At 37.5% G+C, this 23,688-nt stretch overlaps 1 protein-coding gene across 37 annotated transcripts in view; it reads right to left on the bottom strand.

The window, feature by feature from the left end:
* The window catches only part of Abi2 (abl interactor 2), a 119,447-nt gene that overhangs the window by 65,698 nt on the left and 30,061 nt on the right, over window positions 1–23,688 (bottom strand). The window lies entirely within an intron of this gene.

Genomic DNA, 23,688 nt, shown 5'->3' with positions numbered 1-23,688 from the left:
AATAACGAAAGGATGTTAAATGTGACAACCCCATGGGATATAAACTGCCAAAACGTAAACGCTATATGAAAAAGAGATTACACAGCAAAAAGTACCTAAAGGATTTTGTCCAAGATTGCAGAGCAAATTATATTCTATGCTGCCAATTGACAAACACCATCTTCTTGCCTTAGATCTGCAGAGATTTTGTGGTTCAGTAAAAAGTACATTAAGTCTCTGAACCAGAAATACTTTATGTTAACATCAATACTAACATCTACAACAATATGTCAACTCGGACAACAGTCACAGTTCCTCAGTTTTCTTACAAGGCAAAGGAGAAAAAGCTGAAAAGTTGTGAACATCAAGATAATGAACATCTCTTTCTAAAATATAACCATTATACGTAACAACTATCATCTCCTTGAGTGGTTTAACTGTCACAAAAGTCCACGACTGTCCCAATTTTGTCTCTCCTACACAGTCTAGAAGTGAGAATCAATAAACCTAAGAATAAATTCTTCCAAATTTGGGGGCAAGGGAAGAGGTCAAATTCTTTTGAAGTTGTAGTTAAAGTAATCAAATACCATTTTAACTTAAAAAAGAATTAAGAACTGTCATCTTAGTTCTTTTTCTTTTCCAATCCTCAGTATTCTGTTTTATCAAAGCTTGAATTAACAAGACAGATGAACTAAATTGGGAAGAAGGGAATTAATAATTACACAACTTCTACTGCTCTTTCTCTGAGATCAACCCTGAACAAAAAGGGACTTTGCTCATCAGAGAAAGGGGAAGCAGGAGGCTCCTAGCAGTTCCCAATCATGCGAAGCCACTTGAGGCATTTACTTGCAGGCCCTGAGACCAGTTTGGGGAGCAGTTGAGTACACCAGGGTCTGGAGAAACAGTCTAGTCCACATTGAACCCTCCCCCAGGCTCCTGCTGCAGGAAGCCATCCGGATGCCCTACCCACCTGGGATCCTGAAAAGTATACAGGCCCTGCCCCAGGAACTCTTGGGACCCATCCAGGAAACCCCACCCACTCTCCCACAACTCTCCCAGATAAACATCTGGGCTGCCTACCCTGAGCAGCTTGTCCCAGTTTGGCCTACAGAGACCCCCCAGAAAATAGCTGTGCATCCTGGGCATCCTCTGCCCCAGAAATAGAAGTAGCCATGTCCACCCTCTCTGGCCCCAAGAAGCAGCCAGCCAGCCTCATCCACCCACCCTTGGCCAGAGGAGCAGCTGGATATAATTTCCTGAGCAGATTGGTCCCAGAAGCCCTAAGAATTGACCTGTGCAGTCACAGCCCCAGGCATGCTGCACTACACCCAATTGAGCCCACCTGAATGGCCTTGCCCTCACACAAACCAAGGGGTGTTACGGATGTAAAAATTCTCAACAAAATACTAGCAAAGGGAATCCAAGAGCAATCAAAAAGGGGATACACCATTATCACGTGAGACTTCTCTCAGGGATGAAAAAAAAATTTTTTTTAATTCTAGGACTCCACAACAGCAACTTTCAAGAGTTACATCTGTTCTAAATTTCATAACTGTTGATACAAAGACGTTAAAAATTACACTGTCTTAAAACTATCCTACAGTTGAAAGTAACAAAATCTCAATTTTAGCTAACATTTGCCAAAATATTTCACAGCAGGATAGTCTAAGCCAATTATTTTATAGAGTGCCATTGATATTAGGACTTTTTAATGTATTAAATGTATTAAATGATGCTAAATAACTGTTTCTAAAACAGGAGCTTGCAGATAGCTTTTAATAACAATTAGTTGTCTTTTATTTTTGCATTTTTTATTTCAACAGTAATTTATTTACAAAATTAGCAAAGTTGCAAAACTAACAAATGAATATCACATAATCTGAATCATCTTGAAGTAACTAAATAACTAAGTAAACAAATTCTGCACTGTTTGGGGGTTGGTAGCCCAAGTCATGCTCCTTTTAATTACAGAGCATTTTTAATTACAGAATGAGGTAACAGAGGCAAACAATAATACATTCACACCAAATAATAGCCAAATATATATTGTATTGTACTGTATAAACAAAAAAAGTTTTAAAATAGGAAGTGAAATTGCAGGCACCCACATCATACAAATCCACAGCACACTTCATATTACTACACAAAGCAATTTGTAAATCCACCACCATACGTAAATTTTAGGGAATGCTGAGTTTTGGAAAAATAATGTCTATAATGTTACTAATTCTGATTTAAATTTTATTTCTATCACACAAATTTATTTTGAACTTACATTCATGAGCTTTAATCAAAAGTGGTTTATATCTAATTTTGTTTGAACATTTAATAACATTTTTTAAAAATAAATTAAGTCAACGCTATCAGTCATATTTCTTTCTTTCCATTTAAAATTAAGGCTTCTAGGGCTAAGATGCAGCTCAGAGGTAGACTACTTACCTACCACTCAGGAGGTCCTGGGTTCAATGCCCAGCACCAAAAAAAAAAAAAGGATAAAATTAAGGGTTCTGATCACTTATCAAGAAACACAATGACAGTTTATATCTGAATATGAAAGCAGAATGCAAATATAGTCCTGTAAGCATTAATATAGTTCCCAAAAACATGCAGCCTGAGGGAGATAAACATTCTTTTCTAGAAATCAATAAGACTTCATTCAGTGAATCTTAAGTAATTTATATATTCACTTTAAAAATTATTTTCATTAAAAGAAGAGGCAAAAATATGGTCCCCATTCTCCCAATAAAATACAAATGACAGTAGGAAATTCTAAAGATCAATGCCACACTTAAGTAGAGATGTATGTCTAACTGTTACAAAAAAAAAAAAGTTTTCATTCAATATCACATAAATGGGCATTATGCTCAGTGCTGAGAATTTTTAAATATTTCATCTGCTATCAAAACCTATTTGGGAGAAGATTCATATAAATTATCACGGAAATTAAACAAGGTGAACAAAAATAAAGTAGTACAGGTTAAATAAGAGTAATATGATAGGCAATAGGACAAAAAAGGTAGCTTGGGAACTTCAATAACGTCAAATGTCAATTAGATTTTTAACCAAAGGGGGAATTTAATTAACAAACTATATACACAGCTGATTCAGAAAAATAATTCTCACAGGTAATTTATATTGTATTTCTCTTTTTGATAATAAGGATTGAATCCAGGGGCACTTCACAATTGAGCATGTGGAGTCCTCTTTCTATTCTGAGATAGGATCTTGCTAAGCTACCCAGGCTGGCTTCAAACTTGTGATCCTCCTGACTCAGCCTCACAAATCGATGTTATCAGAGGTATGCACCACCACACCTTGCTTCCATACAGCTTTTAAACAATGTAAACCATTTCATAAAAAACCTTAAGGGGCTGGGATTGCAGTTCAGTGGTGGCGTGCTTGCCTGGCATACAGGAGGCACTAGGTTCAATTCTCAGCACTGCATATAAATAAATTTTAGAAAAAAGGTCCATCAACAACTAAATATTTTTTAAAAAACTTAAGTAAAATGTGTAATAAATAAGCCATAATCCTATTAATCTTTTTGGGGGGTGGGGTAAGCAGAGATTGAACCCAGGGGCACTTAACCACTGAACCCCATTCCCAGCTCTTTTTATTTTTTGAGACAGGATCTTGCTAGGTTGCTTAGGGCTGGCTTTGAATTTGCGATCCTCTTGCCTCAGCCTCCCAAGTTGCTAGGATTACAGGCATGCACCACTGCACTCAACTCCTATTAATCTTTAAGTAAAACTGTCAGGAAATTTTTACATTCTTATTTCTTTGTACCAACAACCAAAACAAGTTCACTTAGGGGACAGAAGTCATTTTTTTCATAGAAGAAAAACACTTACTAAACAATCTCTACATATAAACAAATGTATATATATATATATATTTTTTTTTTTTTTTTTCAGTGTTGGGAGATCAAACCCAAGCCTTGTTCATGGTAGTCAAGCACTTGACCACTAACTTATATCTCCAGTCCTATAAATTTTGCTCATATGTAAAACACTCTGTCTCTGATTCCAATCATGACACTTAACATTAGACTCAGAATTGATTCATAAATCCAAATTGCTTTTTCTTAGTCTTCAATTTTACTCCCAAAACAAATCTTGGGGAGAGAAGTCATCACCACCATCTTCAGTCATCCTCCACCCCCACCAATTAGAACTTAAGAAAATACATTTACAAATTTATAGCACCTCTACAATCTTGCAACAGCACAAATCTGGAATCATGTCAGTATGTGATCAACAAAACGATATGCTGACACATCTGAGTCTAGCAGAATGAAATACTACTCTGGCTTTATCACACAATAAGATCATCCTTTAAAAATAGTTTAAAATAGTAAATATTGCTATACATAATTTACGTAATTTTATCTTACATATATTTTTATTTTATGTATCTTACCACAATAAAAATTACCAAAGCAAAGAAGGTGAAAGAATGATAATCTCTCAAGGGTAATATACACACATACACATACACATACACACACACACACACACACATATTTTGTTTTTTAAATCTCAAAATCTTGATTCTGTCAATTCAAGATGGAAGATTCGAGGAAGGTTGCATTCTGAGTTGCTCCATGGCTCAGAATTCAAGCAGCAGAGTACTGCTTCCCAGTAAGATGGGTAAAAGAGCAAATTCACTGAAATTCAATATTGGACAGTCAGAGTCTCTTAGAGAATAAGAAATTTGGGTGTCCTAAACAAAGAACAGAAAGAGTACATTAGAGCCAAGCTGGTTGCAGCAATAGCACTGCTGGTTCAAACAGAGAGAACCACAACAGGCAAATTTAGCATGGAAAAACATGTAGGTCGGAAAAGCAGGCTGAATTTAGCTGATCCAAAAGCTACAGAGCAAACTGCTGTCTGAAAGTGCTGTTTCTCAACCAGCAAGTGGAATGCTGAGGCCCAGTGACACCCTGAGGAGGCCATGCTGCAGTTTGCTGCTGTGGGAGTCTAGGAGAGCATAATAAACAACACTGCCATACTATCCCAGCAAGCAACCACCATGTGGCCTAGGGTGTACCCAGCAGAACCTGAGTACAACAAGCACAGAGAAGATAGTACCCAGGGAGATTCAAATCGGAAATAGAGGGGAGTGCAATTCACTTTTCCTTTGAGTCTGGCAGCCCATGTGACCAGTTAAAGAGGGACAGGAGACTGAACAGGCCAGTGTGAATACACAGAGACTCATCCTGGGAAGGCTGTTTTCATGGGAAGTGGACTGTGTGAGACCTGCGATGGGTTGGCTCCACTGCCATGTGAATAGAGTTCTTGGGAAGTTTCTGAGATCCAGACTACCAACAGAGATTCATCTACTTGATTCTAGGGTTGTGCTGATCTAATCTCTCCAGAAGATACCACTCAAAAAGTCCATAAGGGTTGATTAGACCTAAGCCCCAGTATCGAGAACTCTACAGCAGCTCCACCCTGGGAGTACATCCACCAAGTCTATCAAGACAAAACTCCAATCAACAGTACTTCCCACTCTGTCCTACTTTATACTGGTGAGAAGGGAAGATGAGACCTATTTCAACCAGCTTCAATTTCGGGACACTTCAGCTGGCAACCTGGTGAGCAATACAAAAAGAGGAAGGGGTTAACAATCCCTAGCCCTTGCTCACTCACTCTTCCAGAACAGAAAGGACAGTCAAAGTTAGGCAGTGACAATCCATCAACAGTTTTGACCACCAGTGGAATTGCCAGTGGAGGCAATTCTCTCATTTGTCATTAAGAATTTGTGTGTGTGTGTGTATGTGTGTATGTGTGTGCGCGCGTGCACATGCACGTGCACGCATGAGTGCACATACATACATTTTTGCTGTTCTGACTGGTTCATTGATACACACATACACACACACCCGTACTTCTTTTTCCTCATTTTCAGCATTTTTTTTGCAGTAGTCATTATTCCTTTGTCTTTTGAGGGATAGGGTTTTTGTTTATTTTTGTTTTGCTCTTGTTTCTCTCTTCCTTCTCCCACTCATAACCAAATTATCTTGTTCACTCTTCCTCTCTGTGTTTCCATTTTCTCCTTGTTTATATCCATCACTTGCTACATCTTTTCTTCATTCTCCTTTCACATTATGGACATTATAAACTTTCTTTTACCTTCATATCGCATTTTAATTTCTCTTAATGAACTATATCTTTACCATCTTTTAGAACTACTTGGTTTATATAACTCCTGCTCCAACCATTCATGTTGTTGCAGTTATTACTACTGTTGATGGCACTGTTGACATGTGCTGTTTACTTCAATGACTGATCCAGGTCACAGTTATTTATTGTTTTGTTGTTGGCAACTGCTAACCACCATTCCTGTGACTGTGATAATCAGTGTTATAGATGTCATAGTAGGCACCAGGTATTTATTTTAATGCTGCATATTGTGTGCTTCCATTGTTCCTATTGTTTGTTTCCCCTTTTTCTGTGAGGGCCTGGGAAAAGACAGACACTACATGTTCACTGAACTAAACTCAGCTGAAAGATAGTACACACACATTTTAACCACACTCAAACTTCAGCAATACTTTAGTACAGAGAATACAAGAGACAAAAACCCCAAACTAACAATCAGGTACCAAGTACGAACATCATGGACATTCACTCCTATAGCAAAAACAAAGAGAAATAACACAAAGACTGTGGACCTACCAGGGGTCTCAATGTAGATCACTCTAGGACACAGTGGTAAAAGAAGGTTCTGCCCTAAAAGGGCCCACACATAAAAATGGAAAAGAAATCCATTCCAACAGATGCATAACACCAAACACAGGAATACAAGAAATACGAAAAAGCAAGGTAACACGATGCCTCCTAAGTTCATAATTCACCTGCAACTGACTCCAAAGATACTGAAGTGGATAAAATATCAAATTAAGAATTCAAAAGAATGATCAGAAAAATGATCAATGAGCTGGGCACAGTGAAGCACACCTGTAATCCCAACAGACTGGGAGGCTGTAGCAGAAGGATCTCAAGTTCAAAGTCAGCCTCAGCAATTTAGCAAGGCCTTATGCAACTTAGTGAGACCCTTCTCAAAATAAAAAATAAAAAGGGCTAGGGATGTGTCTCAGAGGTTACATGTCCCTGGGTTCAATCCTTTAGGGGGAAAAAAGAAAAATGACTAAATTAATTAGGAATTAGTACAGGATATGAATAAGAAATCCAATAAAGAAACAGAAACACTGAAAAAGACCCAACTACATGTTTACAAGAGTCTTACTTTACAGGCAAAGTTGCCATAGGCTGAAAATAAAAGGATAGAAATTGATATCCCATGCAAATGAGCCTGAAAACAAGCAAGAATAGCCACTCTCATAACCAACAAAACAGACTTCAAGCCAAAATTAATCAGAAAAGACAAAGAAGGTCACTTCATACTGATTAAAAAAAAAATCTAACAAGAAGATATAATGATAGTAAATATTTATGCCCCAAATGCTGGTGTACCTCATTACATCAAAAACACTGGGCTAAGGATGTAGCGCAGTGATAGAATGATAGAGCACTTGCCTAACATGTGAAAGAGACTGGGTTCAATTCCAAACACGACAAAAAAAAAAAAAAAAACAAAAAAAAAACACTACTCAAATTGAAGACTCAGATCCCAATCCAATACAATAATACTGGGTGATTTTTAACATGCCTCTCTCACCAACAGAAAGATTAGTCAGACATAAACTCAGTGAAGATCTTCAGACTTAAAAAATTCTTATAAATCATAAAATCTATAAAATATTGACGACAGTCAAATATACTTTTTTCTCATCTATTCATGAACCTTCTCCAAACAAATCACATTTTAGGCCACAAAACAACTCTTATCAAATACAAACAACAATAACAAACTGATATAATTCCTTTTATCTTATCTGATAATAGGGGAATGAAATTAGAAATCAACACCAAAGAAACCTACAGAAACTATATAAACACATAGAAATTTTTGAATGATAAATGGATAACAGATGAAAACAGGAAATTTTAAAATTCTTTTATTATTTTTCTAGTTGTTGGTAGACCTTGATTTTATTCATTTATTTATATGCGGTGCTGAGAATTGAGCTCAGTTCCTCGCACATGCTAGGTTAACACTCTACCACTGAGCCACAACCCCAGCCCTAAAAATTCTTTGAATAAAATGAAAATAGCGATACAATATACTAAAACCTCTGGGACAGTATAAAGGCAGTTCTAAAAGGAAAGTTTATGAGTTCCCACATAAGAAAATCAGAAATCAGAAAGATCCCAAATAGACAACTTATTGATGTATCTAAAGATCTTGAAAAACAAAAACAAACCAATTTTAAAAGCAGTAGCAGCCCAGCATGATGGTGCATACCTGTAATCCCAGCAAATCAAGAGGCTAAGGAAGGCCAGAAGATTCCAAGTTTAAGGTCAGACTCAGCAACTTAGTAAAGCCCAAAGCAAATTTAGCAAGAACCCATCTCAAAATTAAAAATAAGGGTTGTGAATGTACCTCATGGTAAAATGCCCCTGGGTTAAATTCTCAGTAGCCATCTCCCCCGCACAGCCCCCCCAAAAAAACACAGAAGGAAGGAAATGAACATTAGAGCCAAAATCAATGAAATAGGGAATTAAAAAAAAAAATACAAAGGATCAATGAAATGAATAGTTGGTTCTTTGTAATGATAAATAAGATTGATATGCCCTCAGTCAAACTAAATAAAAAGAAGACCCAAATTAATAAAATCAGATATGAAAACAGGAAATCACCACAAACATCACAGAAATCTAGAAGATTATTAAGGAGTATTTGAAAAATTATACTCCAATAAACTGGAAAACCTAAAAGAAATGGACACATTTCTAGACAGGAATGATATTCATGAAAATCTCTTGAAGGGACTCAATAGAGGAAACAGATCAGGGGAAAGGAACAGGGGAAATACTAGGGAATGATACTGACAAACTATACTGTTACATTATGTACAGGTACTAATATATAACAATAAATTCCACCATTATGTATAATGTACCAATTAAAAAATAAGAATATATTTTTTAAAAAATAAAACTCATTTTCTTTAGGTTACTGTTGTAGGATCAACTGACTGTGAGCTTCATTCACAGTACATGTATCCATGGCATATCATTCCTGGTATAGCAGTTGGTTATATCAAATTTTTAAGTCTGTAAAATTGGAACTTTCAGAATCATTTTTAGGTCACTGGATCAACATCAACAGAATGTACAATCCAGAGGGATCTTACTATAAAATCAAACCAAAAATACTAGTTTTTGTTTGTTTTTGGGGGGCAGTGTTGGTTTTTGAACCCAGGGTCTCACACATCCTAGGCAAGCACTCTACTACTAAGCCACATCCATAATCCAAAACGGACTATTCTTTAGAGGTCTTTTTTTCCAAGGTTCCTTAGCTAGAAGAAAGACTGTTCAGTAACAATGAACTGACCAGCATGAATGCATTTCCCATATTAATAATGATGACTGCTTTCTTATAATTCTGATAACAAAATCAACAAAAATGACTTTTGCGTCCTAGTAAAGCTTTAACATTATGGTGCTGGCACCACACTTAGCAACAACATAACACCACACCGGAAAAGTGCTGAAGGAGACACAAGCATCTTACAACACAACTGAACTAAAATCACAAAGGACAGAGATTTTTGCCATCTCAAAAGCTAAGAATTTCACAATTACATGTAAGATCACACCTTTACAATTACTGTTTATCACTATTCTCTTTTCTAAGAATGTAAGACTAAATCCTTACATCTACTACTACTTATGTATCACTTGGATCATGTTGGATTTAAGTTGCCTATATTTAGAAAGCCAAATGGAGGTGGGAATTTATTTGGGACATATGTTTGGACTCAAGAAATTTACAAGTAAATACATATACATGGTATTTAAAGTAATGGAAATACAGAGGAGTGTTAAATTCCCAACACTTCCTAGAAAATGATGGGCATTACAAAGTAGGTATTCAAAAAATTGCCGAAAAAGCATAGTAGCACACACCAGTAATCCCACCTACTCGGGAGGCTGAGGGAGAATTCAAGTATAGCCTAGGCAGCATAGCAAAAGCCCATCTTAAAAAAAAAAAAAAAAAAGAAAGAAAAAAAGAAAAAAAAGCTGTAAAAAAAATGACTAAGTGAATGAGGCATGGAGTATAGGGAGGAGAGATGATAACTGGGAATTGTCCTTCATACACTCTAAGATAATAAGAAAAAAAATCTGCAAATGACTAATTGTAAGGTATAAAGCCGCCAGTCTCTCCGTTACAGGAATTTCCCGCCTCCCAACCACTTGTCAATCTGTGCTCCGCCTGCCTCTTCCATTACAGGAATTTCCCGCCTCCCAACCACTTGTCGATCTGTGCTCCCCCGCCTCTTCCATTACAGGGATTTCCGGCCTCCCCACCACCTGTTAATCTGCGCTCTGCCCGCCTCTTAAATTACAGGAATTTCCAGCTTAGGCTGCCGTCATCTTCCTGCCTCCCACAATACATCCTAACATGCTATTGGTCCATCAGTCAACCTGCAAGAATTCTCCTCCCCGATTGGTTCCTCCCAGCCCCGAGATTCCAATATCTGGGAGAAGCCATACACCATCTTCTCTCTTTTTTTTTTTTTTTTGTCTGGAGCAGATGCCTTAGCCATCTGCATAAATAGTCTTTTGCGTGAGATCTCGTGTCTGCCCAGAGTTTTTTCTGGGAGCTATCGGCAAGCCACAACTGAGCCAGCGACCCCTAACACTAATGATATAGGAAATGCTTAATAAACTCTTTTCCAATAAATTTTGAAGTCAAAGAAAACAAGAGAAAAAAAATGTTTCAAGAAGGAAGACATGAGAAAGTACAGTGGCACATGTATGTAATCCTAGGAAGGTTGAGACAGAGGAGCACAAGTTCAAGGTCAGTTTGGGCAACTTAGGAAGACCTGTCTCAAAATAAAAATTTTAAAAGGCTGGAAATGTAACTCAACAGTATACTTGCTTAGCATCTGAGCGACCCTGGACTGAATCCCTAAAACCAATGGAAAAAAGGAAGAGGAGGAAGAAGACATGTCAGAGCTCCTGAGAAGTCAATGCTACTGATGAAATAAAAAGCATCTCATGATTGGCTACAGCATTATAGAGTTGTTCTGATGAATTTGAAAAAAGCAGTTCTGGTTGAGTAGTAGGGAGAAACCAAATTGAATTAAGAAGTGAGAAAAGTACATGAAGATAACTTGGAAAAATGGCCTTAAAGCAGAGTAAAGGAATGTAACTACAGCTGGAATACAGGATTAAAAAAAGGTTTATTTAGGATACAAAATAGAACTCGTTTACATGCTTAAATAAATGATCAAATGGGATGAAGAGGCAAGAAAGTCTAAGCATAGCAACAAAATATTAAAGAAAGAAAGGAAGAGAATATAGAATTCAGAGCTCAAAAGGACCTACTCACTGTCTTTGATAGGAAGACAGGGGTTTTATGGTCGAAAAGAGAAGAAAAAAGTAGCTGCAGATGATAGGTGTCTAATAATATAGATTTTAAGGTGCAAAGATGAAGGAGTTTTAATGGAGTAGCATATGAGAATGAAGCAGGCAGAGGAGTTTGGGGATAGAAGAAGAAACAGATGAAGACATTTATCTCAGAAAGTGAAAAACAGGATTAAATGGGATTATGTATACCAAGAATTTAGCACAGAAAAGCTCAATAAATGATAGCTCCAGGTCTCTAGATGAAGAATGTTTTCTAAATACAAAGTAATGTTCAAGAAAGATAACTCTGTAAAAGTGGTATATTATAAAATTTTTAAATCATTTTCAATATGTTAAAAAAAAAAAACCCAAGAGTTAAAAACATATGTATTTAGAGACCTAAACTTAAGATATAGAAAATTTAAAACTTAGGCTGAAAATATAAGCCACAAATTGGGAGAAAATATTTATAAAACATATTTAGTAAAGGATTAGCATCCAAAATATACAAAGAACTGTAAAATTCAACAATAAGAAAACCATTCAATTTTAAATTGGGCAAAAGATCACCAAAGATGTAGTACAAATGGCAAATAAGCACATGAAAAGATATTCAACAATATATGTCATAAAGGAAACAGAAATTAAAACAATGAGATTACAGCTATTAGAACGACCAAAATCCCACACACTAACAACTCCAAATGCTGGAGAGGATGTGGAAGGAATAAGAGCTTTCATTCATTGCTGGCAGAAATGCAAAACAGTACCACTATAATGCAAGGTAGTTTGGCAGCTTCTCATAAAAGTAAACATACTCTTACCACATGATATATTAAGCTCCTTGGCATTTACTCAAGTAAGCTGAAAAGGTGTGCTCATACAAAAATCCACACACAAAAGTTTATAGCAACATTATTCATACCTGCCAAAACTTAGAAGCAACCAAGATGCCCTTCAATGGGTAGATGTGGTAATGGTGCAAAGGAATATTATTCAATAAAAATAAATTTACTCAAGCTATAAAAAGATATGGAGGAGTCCTAAATGCATATTGCTAAGTGAAAGAAGTCAGCTGGAAGAAACTATATACTGTATAATTCCAACTACAGAACATTCTGGAAAGGGGAAAACTATGGAGATAGTAAAAAGGTCAGCGGTTGCCAAGGGCTTGGGGATGGAAAGGCAGAGCACAGTGGATTTTTTAAGGCAAAGAAACTATCCTGTATGCTATTGTAATGATGGCTACATGTTACTATACATTTGTCAAACCCCACAGAATATACAATGCAGAGAGTAAACCCTAATGCAAACTATGGACTTTACTTAATAAGATATATGTCATTTTGATTCATCGATTGTAACCAATATACTACATTAATATAAGATATCAATAGCAAAGTTGGGTGTTGTGGCACACTCCTGTAATCCCAGCAACTTGAGTCACTGAGGCAGGAGGATCACAAGTTGAAAGTCAGGTTCAGCAATTTAGTAAGGCCCTAAACAACTCAGTGAGACCCTGTCTCTAAATAAAATATAAAAAAGGATTGGGGATGTGGCTCAATGGTTAAGCATCTCTGGGTTCAATCCCTAGTACTCCCCCCAAAAAAGATATTCATAACAGTGGCAGGGAGCAGGATTCTCTATATTTCCATTTTTCTGTAAGCTTAAAAGTGGCATAAAAACTAATGTCTACTTTAATTACACTCAAACCAACAGAGTTAAGTCCTTTAAAAAATAAGAAATGGTGCAAGTAATGGATCAGGAAATTCAAGGAATAAAAATTTAAAAATGAACAAGAAAAGAGGTTCAACCTTGCTACATAACAGTTTCGCACTTAAAGCCCGGACTCAAACACAATACATAGGTTCTGCCACTTACTACCTGTGAAACCTTAAACAAGATTTTAAACCTCTGTTTGGTCTTTGCCTCTCACTAAGTATTTGCCTCTTAAAAGTTTTTTTGATAAAGAATATCACAGCATCACATAGGATCCACTTGTTTGAATCAAAAACTTGAGCCAATTCTAGAATTACTGATTTAGAATATGTATTCTCAAAAGATGTCTAGGTGATTTATATGCACATGAAATTTGAGAAATCTGAAAATCTCTCACGTGTAAAAAGATGAGATCAATATTTTATCTCTACACATTGCTAACATTAAATAAGATACAATATTTAAACATTTAGCAATCACAAAAAGCTTGATAAGTGTTGACTATTAGCATAATAATAATTGTTAATAAAAATGTATTAGTAATTGAAAGTGAATTAGAGACTAGGAACATAGTTCAGTGGCAAAGCACTTGCCTAGCGTGTGCAAGGTCCTGGATTTAATTTCCCACACTTGGGGGAAAAATTAAAATAAATAGTTAAATTTCTGCAGGTTAAATTATAAAGTAGCAAAGCTTTTTAAAAATAACAAGCCCAGTGAAGGTAAAGAAGAGCAGATAGCTATTCACAAGTGGTTAACATGTTTTGGGGATATAATCTTTCTTGAAAGCAATCTGGTAATATGTACTAAATATAGTACATACTAAAAAATATTTAAAATAGTCATATTCTTAAAAGTCATTTCTGGAAAACTATGCTAAACCATTAAAAAGAAATGTGTACAAAGATTTTTGTTCACATATGCTCTTTGCAGTTATTTATAATAGCAAATGTAATAAACTCTGTAAGGAATAAGCATAAATTAACTAAATCTTCCCTCCAAACCATGTTATATTATAAGGTCTCCTTCTCCTGCTCTGGATTATAGCAACAACAGATTTTGTAGCTTCCCTATTAACTTCCAGGTATTAAAAGTTTCGTCTTCAAATATTCAAAATGTATTCAACCTAAATCAGAATTTTAATTTTCATTCCAATTCTCCAGGTCAGATTTAAATTGAAAATTCCACAAAAACGAAGAAGGGGAGATAAAAATGTGTTTTTTCATTATTCTTCTATTCTTGTTTTTCCATTCTTCTTACTCACTTCATTATGCTGCTTCTAGCCTGCTCCTCCAGGATTGGAAGAGCAGGAAAAAGGAAACAATATAAGAGAAAAAGTACAAGATCTTACGCAACTATTTTGTAGCACTCTCGTGTCAATGCTGTATGGTAACACCGGATTTCGACCCTCTTCTTTAATGAAGCACTTATGAGGTCTTCATAGACCCTTCTTAATAGGATGATGCATTTTCTGGCTAAGATCCTATACCTTCATCTTAACTTAGAAGGAGCAAAAACACTCTAACTTAAAAAATTTTACACCCAAAATACAAAGAACCCAATCAATAAATGGGCTAAGGAAATGGGCAGACACTTCACAGAAGAAGATATAGAGGTGATCAACAAATATATGATGTGCTCATCATCCCTAGTAATTAGAGAAATGCAAGTTAAAACAACCCTAAGATTTCATCTAACTCCAATTAGAACGGCTATTATCAAGAACACAAGCAATAGTAAGTGTTGGCGTGGATGTGGGGGAAAAGGCACACTCATACAGTTGCAAACTGGTGCAGCCACTCTGGAAAGCAGTACGGAGATTCCTCAGAAAACTTGGAATGGGCCCACCATTTGACCCAGCTATCCCACTCCTCCGTTTATACCCAAAGGACTTAAAATGAGTTGCTACAGTGATGCAGCCACATCAATGCTCATAGCAGCTCAATTCACAATAGCTAGATTGTGGAACCAACCTAGATGCCCTTCAATTGACGAAAGGATAAAGAAACTGTGGTTTATATACACAATGGAATATTACTCAGCCATAAAGAAGAATAAAATTATGGCATTTGCTGGTTAATGGATGAAATTGGAAAATACCATGCTAAGTGAAATAGGCCAAGCCCAAAAAACCAAAGGCCGAATGTTTTCTCTGATAAGTGCATGATGATATATAACGATGGGGGATGGCGGGGAGAAGAGAAGAATGAAGGAACTTTGGATGCTGTAGAGGAAAATGGGGCGGGACAGATTGGGGGAAGGAAAGATAGTAGACTGAGACAAACAGTATTACTCTATGTATAGGTATGATTACATGAATGGTGTGAATGTACATCATGGACAACCATAGAAATGAAAAGTTGTACCCCATTTGTGACAATGAATCAAAATGCAGTCTGTAAAAATAAAAAAGATTTTAATTAAAAAAAAAAAAAAAACGCTCTTTCTGATAGAGACACCTGGCAGGTAGATTTTTGGGGGCAGGATTATTAAAATACAATTCTAACCCAGCTACCTCCTTCTCTGTAACTTAGCCCCTGCCCTAGAGGATGTCAGCATTTTTTCCCCTCCAAACTCTAGAAGTACTTGGTCCTCACATTGTACTCCAATTGTCTTTAACCTTGACTTTTCACCAGGAAAGTCAGGCAAGTTTTCTTGCCCACTCTCATACTATCCCCAATTCAGAGAAGGGGCGGATTCTCCCAAGAATTTTCTCCCTGAAATCCATCACTCATTTCTATTTATTATCAAGGTTCAAATTAGGTATGAAATTTCAGTGTCCCTTTTAGCAGACAACCCCAATTTCTTTGACTAATTTTCTCAAAATTCCATTGACTTGGTCAAAAATTGAGAAGCACAGCACTTCTGCAACCCTCTTTTAAGAAATTCTTATTTAATTACATATAATTACTTGTATATTCATATGCATGGATATGCAGAGAAGTTACAGAAGAGTCTCATCCTTCAGCAAATTAGATTGATCTACTACCCTTTTTTATTTTTTTTAATTTGTTTTTAGTTTTAGACAGACACAATACCTTTCTTTTATTACTTTATGTGGTGCTGAGGATCGAACTCAGTGTCTCATGCATGCGAGGCACGTGCTCTACCACTGAGCAACCCCAGTCCTATCGCCCTTTTTTAAAATGTGGAAGCAATTGCCTATTGGAGTCCAAACTGTAACTCCAAGACAGAAGTGAAAGTTCACTTTAACATCACGTAACATAAACAAGTGGAAACTATCCAAACAGCCGACAATAGAGAAAGGGTTAAATAAAGTTGGCACAACTGTATCATGAAATATTTAGTAGTAAAAATTGCACCTAAAAAATTTTCATCCGAAAATCTTTAATGTGAAAGAAAAATGTAAAACTATTTAAAATACTGTATAGTAAAATCTAATAGAAGAGCACAATATTTAAAATACAATAAAACCCAAAGATAATGCATCCCCAATAATATGCATGTGAATGTAATGCAACTACTTCCAGAACCTCCAATCAACAAGACCTTGCACTGTATGGAATTTAATTTTTAAACTCTATTCATGTCATCATGGTGAGGTTTACTGTGTCTCAACTATGTAAAAGAACAAATAATTTTATTTCCTTCTATTAAGTACTAATATACAGTGCACAATGTGATTCCTTCTAGTTTATTAATAAATATATAATTTTATATACATATATCCCCATTTTATCAATAAAACTATAATCTTAATTTTATTATTTATATTTTTTACATTTTCAATAATCTCCTTTTATGCTTAGATGAAAAAAGAACAGCACATCCTAGATGTCACTAATTACCCATACCTTCACTCCCCTCATTTTATTACAAAAGTTTGTCTTTGACACAACTATGAAAATGGACTAACTGGACTACTGCCACAACATAATTGAGATCACAGAAACTATGTCAGTCTGGGACCAGCATACAAATGAACTAGAAATGTGTTACCATAATGATCAACTGCAGAACTCTTTTTTCTTTCCAAATTGATCTAACAGCAGAATCTATCAGAAACATTTCCTTAACCAACAAAAAAACATTTTTAGCTACATCTCCTGGGGATTCAAGAAGGTCCACAAAAGAAACAATAATTCTCTACTCACTTTTCTCATTAATACAGTATAATCACTCAAAATTTCTGTAATCACTAATTTAGCATAGATACAGATTTGGAAGAGTAAATGATACTAGCTGTTAGAACACAATTAGGTGAGCAGATGGAGAACATCTACATTAATGGGTCTTTTAAATTCCTATATTTGCATCTAGCAGTCAATTAGGTAGTAAGAAAGAACTGTTCCATTGAAAATAGATTGGCTCCATGTCTGGTTTTTGGTTTTTTTGTTTTGTTTCTTTTTTTTTGGTAGTGCTGGGGATTGAACCCAGGGCCTTGTGTATATGTGAGGTAAGCACTCTACCAACTGAGCTATATCCCCAGCCCACTACATGTCTGTTTTTATTGCCAAACAAGATGACAGGCTCTGCCTTTGAGGATTTTCATTCTATTCTCCTTTATGTTTCAGCATTGTCTTCTACACTGCCTCAAAAAAAAAAAAAAAAAAAAAAAAATCCAGTGCAGCAGAGCAATATTATAGAGAACACTGTTACCATTTTTGACCCCAAAGGCTGGGTCCTTTATCCCTCTCAAAACTATGAAACCAAAACAAGATGGAGTACCAATTGAGCAGCAAAGGCTCTTATTCTTGGCCTAGAATAGGAAAAGTGGGAGATAAATCTGCAAATAGACTCCCCACCACTTAGGGATTAGGTTATAGGTATAGGGTAAAAGAAAGGAGGGAAAGAGGCTTATAAACAGGAGGAATATCCTTGTCTTTTACTATAATGAAATAATGAAATGTGAGATTGTCTGGCAGTCACTCTGGCCATCTAAGATCCAACCAGTTTCAACTAGCCCACCTTGGGTCTTTTCCTCCAGTGAAGTTGTTCCAACTCATAACTTAGACCTGGCAGCCCCTTAGGGATTAGGGTTAGCTCTCCCCACTGAAGGTTGGGGGATGACTACTCCACCCAACCCAGGATGGAGCCTAGACCTGGATCCAGTGACCCAAAAACCAGTAAGCTGGGATGTATGGCAGCTCTCCCCATCAATCTCTGCTCTGTCCTCCATCCCTTCTTGGCCAGGCCTTATCTGATATGTTCAAAGAAAGGGCATTGAATGACCTATTAAACCCACCAGGGCAGGGACAATTTTTCCACCTCTGATGCTGGCTAATTTTGTACAAACTGAAGTCAAGCAGGGAATTCCTGGGAAGGGAATGTCTGGCATTCAGGCATCCTGTCCTTAAAGACAAGCAAGATTAGGTGGCGTAAAATTTCAGCTAGGTTATCCAAGCATACAGCATCCTTTACTATTATTTGGTAAAAATATTTCACTCTCATGGAGAATTCAGCCTGTGTGGGTTGACTCCCACTCCTTCACCTTATCCATGGCTATAGAAACAGACACTTGACCCAAGCCTACTAGAAGTACACCAACCACTTGGACACTGATTAAGAAAAAAACCACTGACCAATAAGAGTCTTCTCTGAGACTTTTTTCCTCCCCCTGTACTGGGGATTGACTGTAACAGGGCTCTATTTCATGCTTTGAGTATAAAACTTACATGTGGTTTGGGGGTTTTTCCCTATCTCTTCTTTTTCTCACTCCTCTCTTTCTTCCCTTCCCTAACTGCCAGGGAAGCAAGATGAACATTCTACTCTCAGGCCAAATTATTGTGTCCTTCAGCTCACTGACCAGAAGAATGAAGGAATCCTGACATGGGTACAGGTGCCAGCAGGTCTAAGGAATGGCTATCACAAGGCCACCATCTGCTCATTAATCATATATATAAACAGGCACACCGGAAGCCGAGTCCCTGAATTTTCCTTTAAAAAGCTCTTTGTTTTCTCTTGTAAGGACTGTAACTTTCAAGACTATAGTCCACAACTCTCTCATTTGCCAATCAACAAAGGTTCTTTTTCCTTTTTCTCAAAACTTTGTCCATTTGGATCAGCACCAGGGACAAAGACCAAGCTTTTAGTATCAAACTCAGGGTTGCTCTATTACTGAGTTTCATCCCCAGTTCATTTTATTTTTTGAAATGGGGTCTAAGTTGCCCAGGCTGAACTCAAACTTGAAATTCCCCTGTCTCAGCCTCCTAAATCACTAGGATTACATAATTATGCCACTATACTAAGTTTCTTTGCTACTTTTCTAGACTTATTAGAAAATATTTATTCAGCAAGGTAGGAACCATAGAGATACATACTCAAATCACCCTTCAAGAGATTATGTTTTACAGAGCAGTTTACTGACAGTCACCACCTGCACCTTTAGATATGGTGATAATGCTGAGACCACACTTCTTATAAGTAACCCTGAATTATAAGTACAGATCATCCTTGAAAGTAGTTACCTTAACTTTGGTCCTTCCTGATTTCATAAATGGTATGGAGATAGCAAAAAAAAAAAAAAAAAAAAAAAAAAAGAATTTTAAAAATAGGCAGAATGAAGAAGACAAAAGGAAAGACAAGGAAACTAACTTTAATATGAAAGCCTTGTGCTAAATAGGTTCTCATACCTTTACTCCCCAAGCCTATCGCTTCCACATTTCTGGGAGATTTACAAATCTTCACTCGCAATCTTAAAATTAACAAAAGGAGATACAAAACCTATAAGTGGGTCACAATGGCACATGCCTGTAATCCCAGCAACTTGGAAGGCCTCAAGAGGCAAAAGGATCACAAGTTTAAGGCCAGCCTCATCAACTTACTGAGACCATAAAAAACAAAAAATAAATAAATAAATAAAAATAAAGAGAGTCAGGGAAGTAGCTCAGTGGTAGAGAGCCCATGGGTTCAGTCCTCAGTACACACACACATACACATACACACACACACACACACACACACACATACACACAAAATACACCTATAATATAGGGTACTTATCCAATGTTATCTATTGATCAGATAACGGAGAGAATGTCAACCTAAAAATCCTGTAAATTTCCAGATCACCAGACTGATGTCATCCCCACATACCTTCCCATATACACCCCTCACCAAGTTTCCTTTAAAATAAAACCCTGAAAACCCTAAAAAGGTCTTTCACTGTGGAAACGGTCCACATTCTTCCTTTTCCTCCTTGAATGTATACTCCCTAGTTTCTTAAATAAATCCCTTTGCTTCAATATCTGACATCTAGAAATTCTTTTCTACACTACAAGGTTTGTCAAGGACCCTGTCATCCTGAATGAAGGTCCCTCTGTCCAGGATCTCCTCAGACCACCTCCAGCAAAAATACTAACAACAGAATAAAAGCCAAAAGAGACTAGAGTTCTATTTATCTAGTCAATGCTCTCAACTCAGAAGATTCCTAATCTTAGAAAGTCACACCACGAAATACCTGTTCCAATCTCTGGTTTGCCAAGCAAGTTTTCTTTTTGGCAAACTGGGATTCTCACTCACCATCTGTTACTTCATTCCTAGGCCATATCCCGACCCCAATTCTCCTATCTCTAGGCGAACTTCACTTGCTCTCTGAATCAGATCATTCCTGGCATATAAATCTCCCCATGTACACAGTACTGGGGAATGGAACTCTGGGCCTCGCATACACTAGGTAAGTGCTCTATCACTGAGCTATAACCCCCAGTCCTCTTAACTTTTCCTTTATGGAATCATTTTAAATTTTACCTTATGATCATTTTTTTTTTTTTTTAATCCTAGCACAAGACAGACTGCATAGGTAACTTGTGCCTTAAGGGTAAAACTGCTTCAATTTCCAAATACCCACTGCTATGTTCTGAATGTGTGTCCCCCTACCTCACAAAAAATTCACACTAAGCCCAAAAACCATGGTGACAGTGTTAAAAGCTGAGGGCTTCTGGAGGTGTATCAGTTAGGATTCTCTAGAGGAACAGAATCAACAGGAAGTATGATTCTAAAAAGGGGATTTATTGGATTGGCTTACACAAGCTGGATAGTCCACAATGGCCGTCTGCAAGCTGGAGAGCTGGGGGAACCAGTAGCTGCCCAGTACAAGGTGCTGACCCCTTAGAACAAGAGGATCAACAAAGCTACTCCAGTCCAAGACTGAAGGCTTCTAGAAACTCCCTGGAGGATCACTGCCAGAGTCCACTTTGGCAGAGTGAAGGAGCAAGGGTCTGATATCCTCAGACAATTGCAGCAGCAATCAAGAACTCACTCATGAGCTTGCACCTGCTGCTGCTTCATTGTTTGTCCAACTTTTATTTCATTCAAGTTTCCAGACTACTGGATGGTGCTGCCCATACTTAGGGAGGGTCTCCAGCTAGCTATCTCACATGCCAATCATTCCTAGACACACCCAGAAGCCTCTTAATCTGCTGCATCTCTTAATCCAATTAAGTTGACAATTCCAATTAACCATTACAAGTCCATCCCTTTTCAACTTGACAGCCAAACATGAGTCTACATTACACTTAATCTCCAAATAAACACAATAACAAAGTCATAATCTGCCTAACATAACTATACTTCCTACAACCAAAAATGCACTAGTTCTTTCCCCAGAAAAAAAGGAAAACAAAGACATCACTTTAAGTACTGATGTAAAGTCAATCAATATTACGTTACATGAATAACAGAAGAGTAACAAACATGTCCTCTTAATGCATGTGGAAGTATGCACAAACATACTTTAGCAGAATAAGAAACAAATAATAATGGCAAGTACAATTCTTGTTTCTATAACAGGTTACATGGCCGTAATCGGTATTTATGACTACCTTCTACTATCCATTCTGTATTCCCTCTAACTTCAGAAAGCACCTCAGCAGGTCTTGGTTCTTTTCCCCGCCCGCTCCCCCAGTTGTAAATGGTCACAATGCCTTTGTTTATTTAGTTTTATGTGGTACTGAGAGTCAAATCCAGAGCCTCACACTTGCTAGGCAAGCGCTCTACCACTGAGCCACAGCCCCCAGTCCAGGTCTTGGTTCTTTACCTTGAGGTGTGACCCACACCTTCATTCCTGAAGGATCTGAGACAATTGTCATCTTGCCTGAATTGGGTTGTTGTAGTTTCCCACTGACCTTAATAACAGGACAGGGTAATACCAACAGACGCCTTAAGGGGTCTCCTGCACTCCAGGAGTATGTTTCCTTACCTTAATTATGGAGTAATAGTCCAATCTCCATTGGTAATCTGGATCAATCACCCCTGCCAACACCATTAACTCCCTTAGTCTGTTGACTCAGAGGCATTAGGAGCCCAAATTGGCCAGGGGAAAGTCTTACCTTCCAGTTTAATGATTTCATTGTCTAACTCCAGGTGAAAGCATTTCTTCTCCAGGAACTAAGACTTCTGGGCTAGCAGCACACAGGTTGCAGGGATAGGAAGCAAAAACTTTTCTAATGGGTCACTAGAGGAAATGGTGAGTGGTATCATTTCTGTTTCCACCCCTTGATTCCTGGACCCATGAATTCTAGCAATAGAAGAGACAGTACCACATAGTGAGTGCTGATTTAGAGAACCTTGCCCCAGACCTGCAAGGTACTGCACTTAGCTGGCACTGTATCTGCATCTTCACAAATCCATTCCATCATTCTATCAAACCAGCTGCTTCAGGATGGTGTGGAACATGGTAAGACCAGTAAAATCCCATGAGCGTGAGTCCAATGCCTCACTTCTTTGGCTGTGAAGTGAGTTCCTCGATTCAAAGCAATGCTGTGCAGAATACCATGACAATGGATAAGGCATTCTGTAAGTCCACGGATGGTGGTTTTGGCAAAGCACTACGTGCAGATAAGGCAAATCCACACCCAGAAGAAATGTCTATTCCAGTAAGGACAAATTGCTGCCCCTTCCATGATGGAAGTGGTCCAATATAATCAACCTGCCAGTTGCTGGCTGATCTCCCCTGGGAATGATGTCATATTGGGGGCTGGGGGTTGGTCTCTGCTGCTGGCACACTGGACACTCAGCAGTGGCCATAACCAGATCAGCCTTGGTGAGTGGAAGTACATGTTGCCCAACCATGTATAACTGCCATCCCTGCCATCATGAACACTTTGTTCTTGAGCCCACTGGGTCACTGACAGGAGTGGCTAGAGAAAGAGGTTGACTGCTATTGAAGTTCTCCTCTGCTGAGGTCACCTTTAGGTGAGCATTTACATGAGATACAAATATCTTCACATCCTTTGCCCATTCTGAGAGGTCTATCCACATACCTCTTCCCCAAATTTCCTTGTCACCAATTTTCCAACTATATTCTTTCCAAGTCCCTGACCAGTGGCATGAATCAGTATATAGTCACACATGTGGTCATTTTTCCTTTCAGACAAAATGCACAACCAGACGCATTGCCCTAAATTCTGCCCATTGTGAAGATTTCCCTTCACCACTGTCCTTTAGGGTTTTTCTAGAAAGGGCGGCTGCAGCTGTCCACTTCCAAGTGGTACCCACATATTGTGCAGAATCATCTGTAAACCAGGTCCTAGTCTTCTTTTCCTCTGTT

This window comes from Sciurus carolinensis, chromosome 3, assembly GCF_902686445.1.
Source record: "Sciurus carolinensis chromosome 3, mSciCar1.2, whole genome shotgun sequence".
Lineage (NCBI taxonomy): Eukaryota > Metazoa > Chordata > Mammalia > Rodentia > Sciuridae > Sciurus > Sciurus carolinensis.
This window is presented reverse-complemented; position numbering and strand designations above follow the sequence as displayed.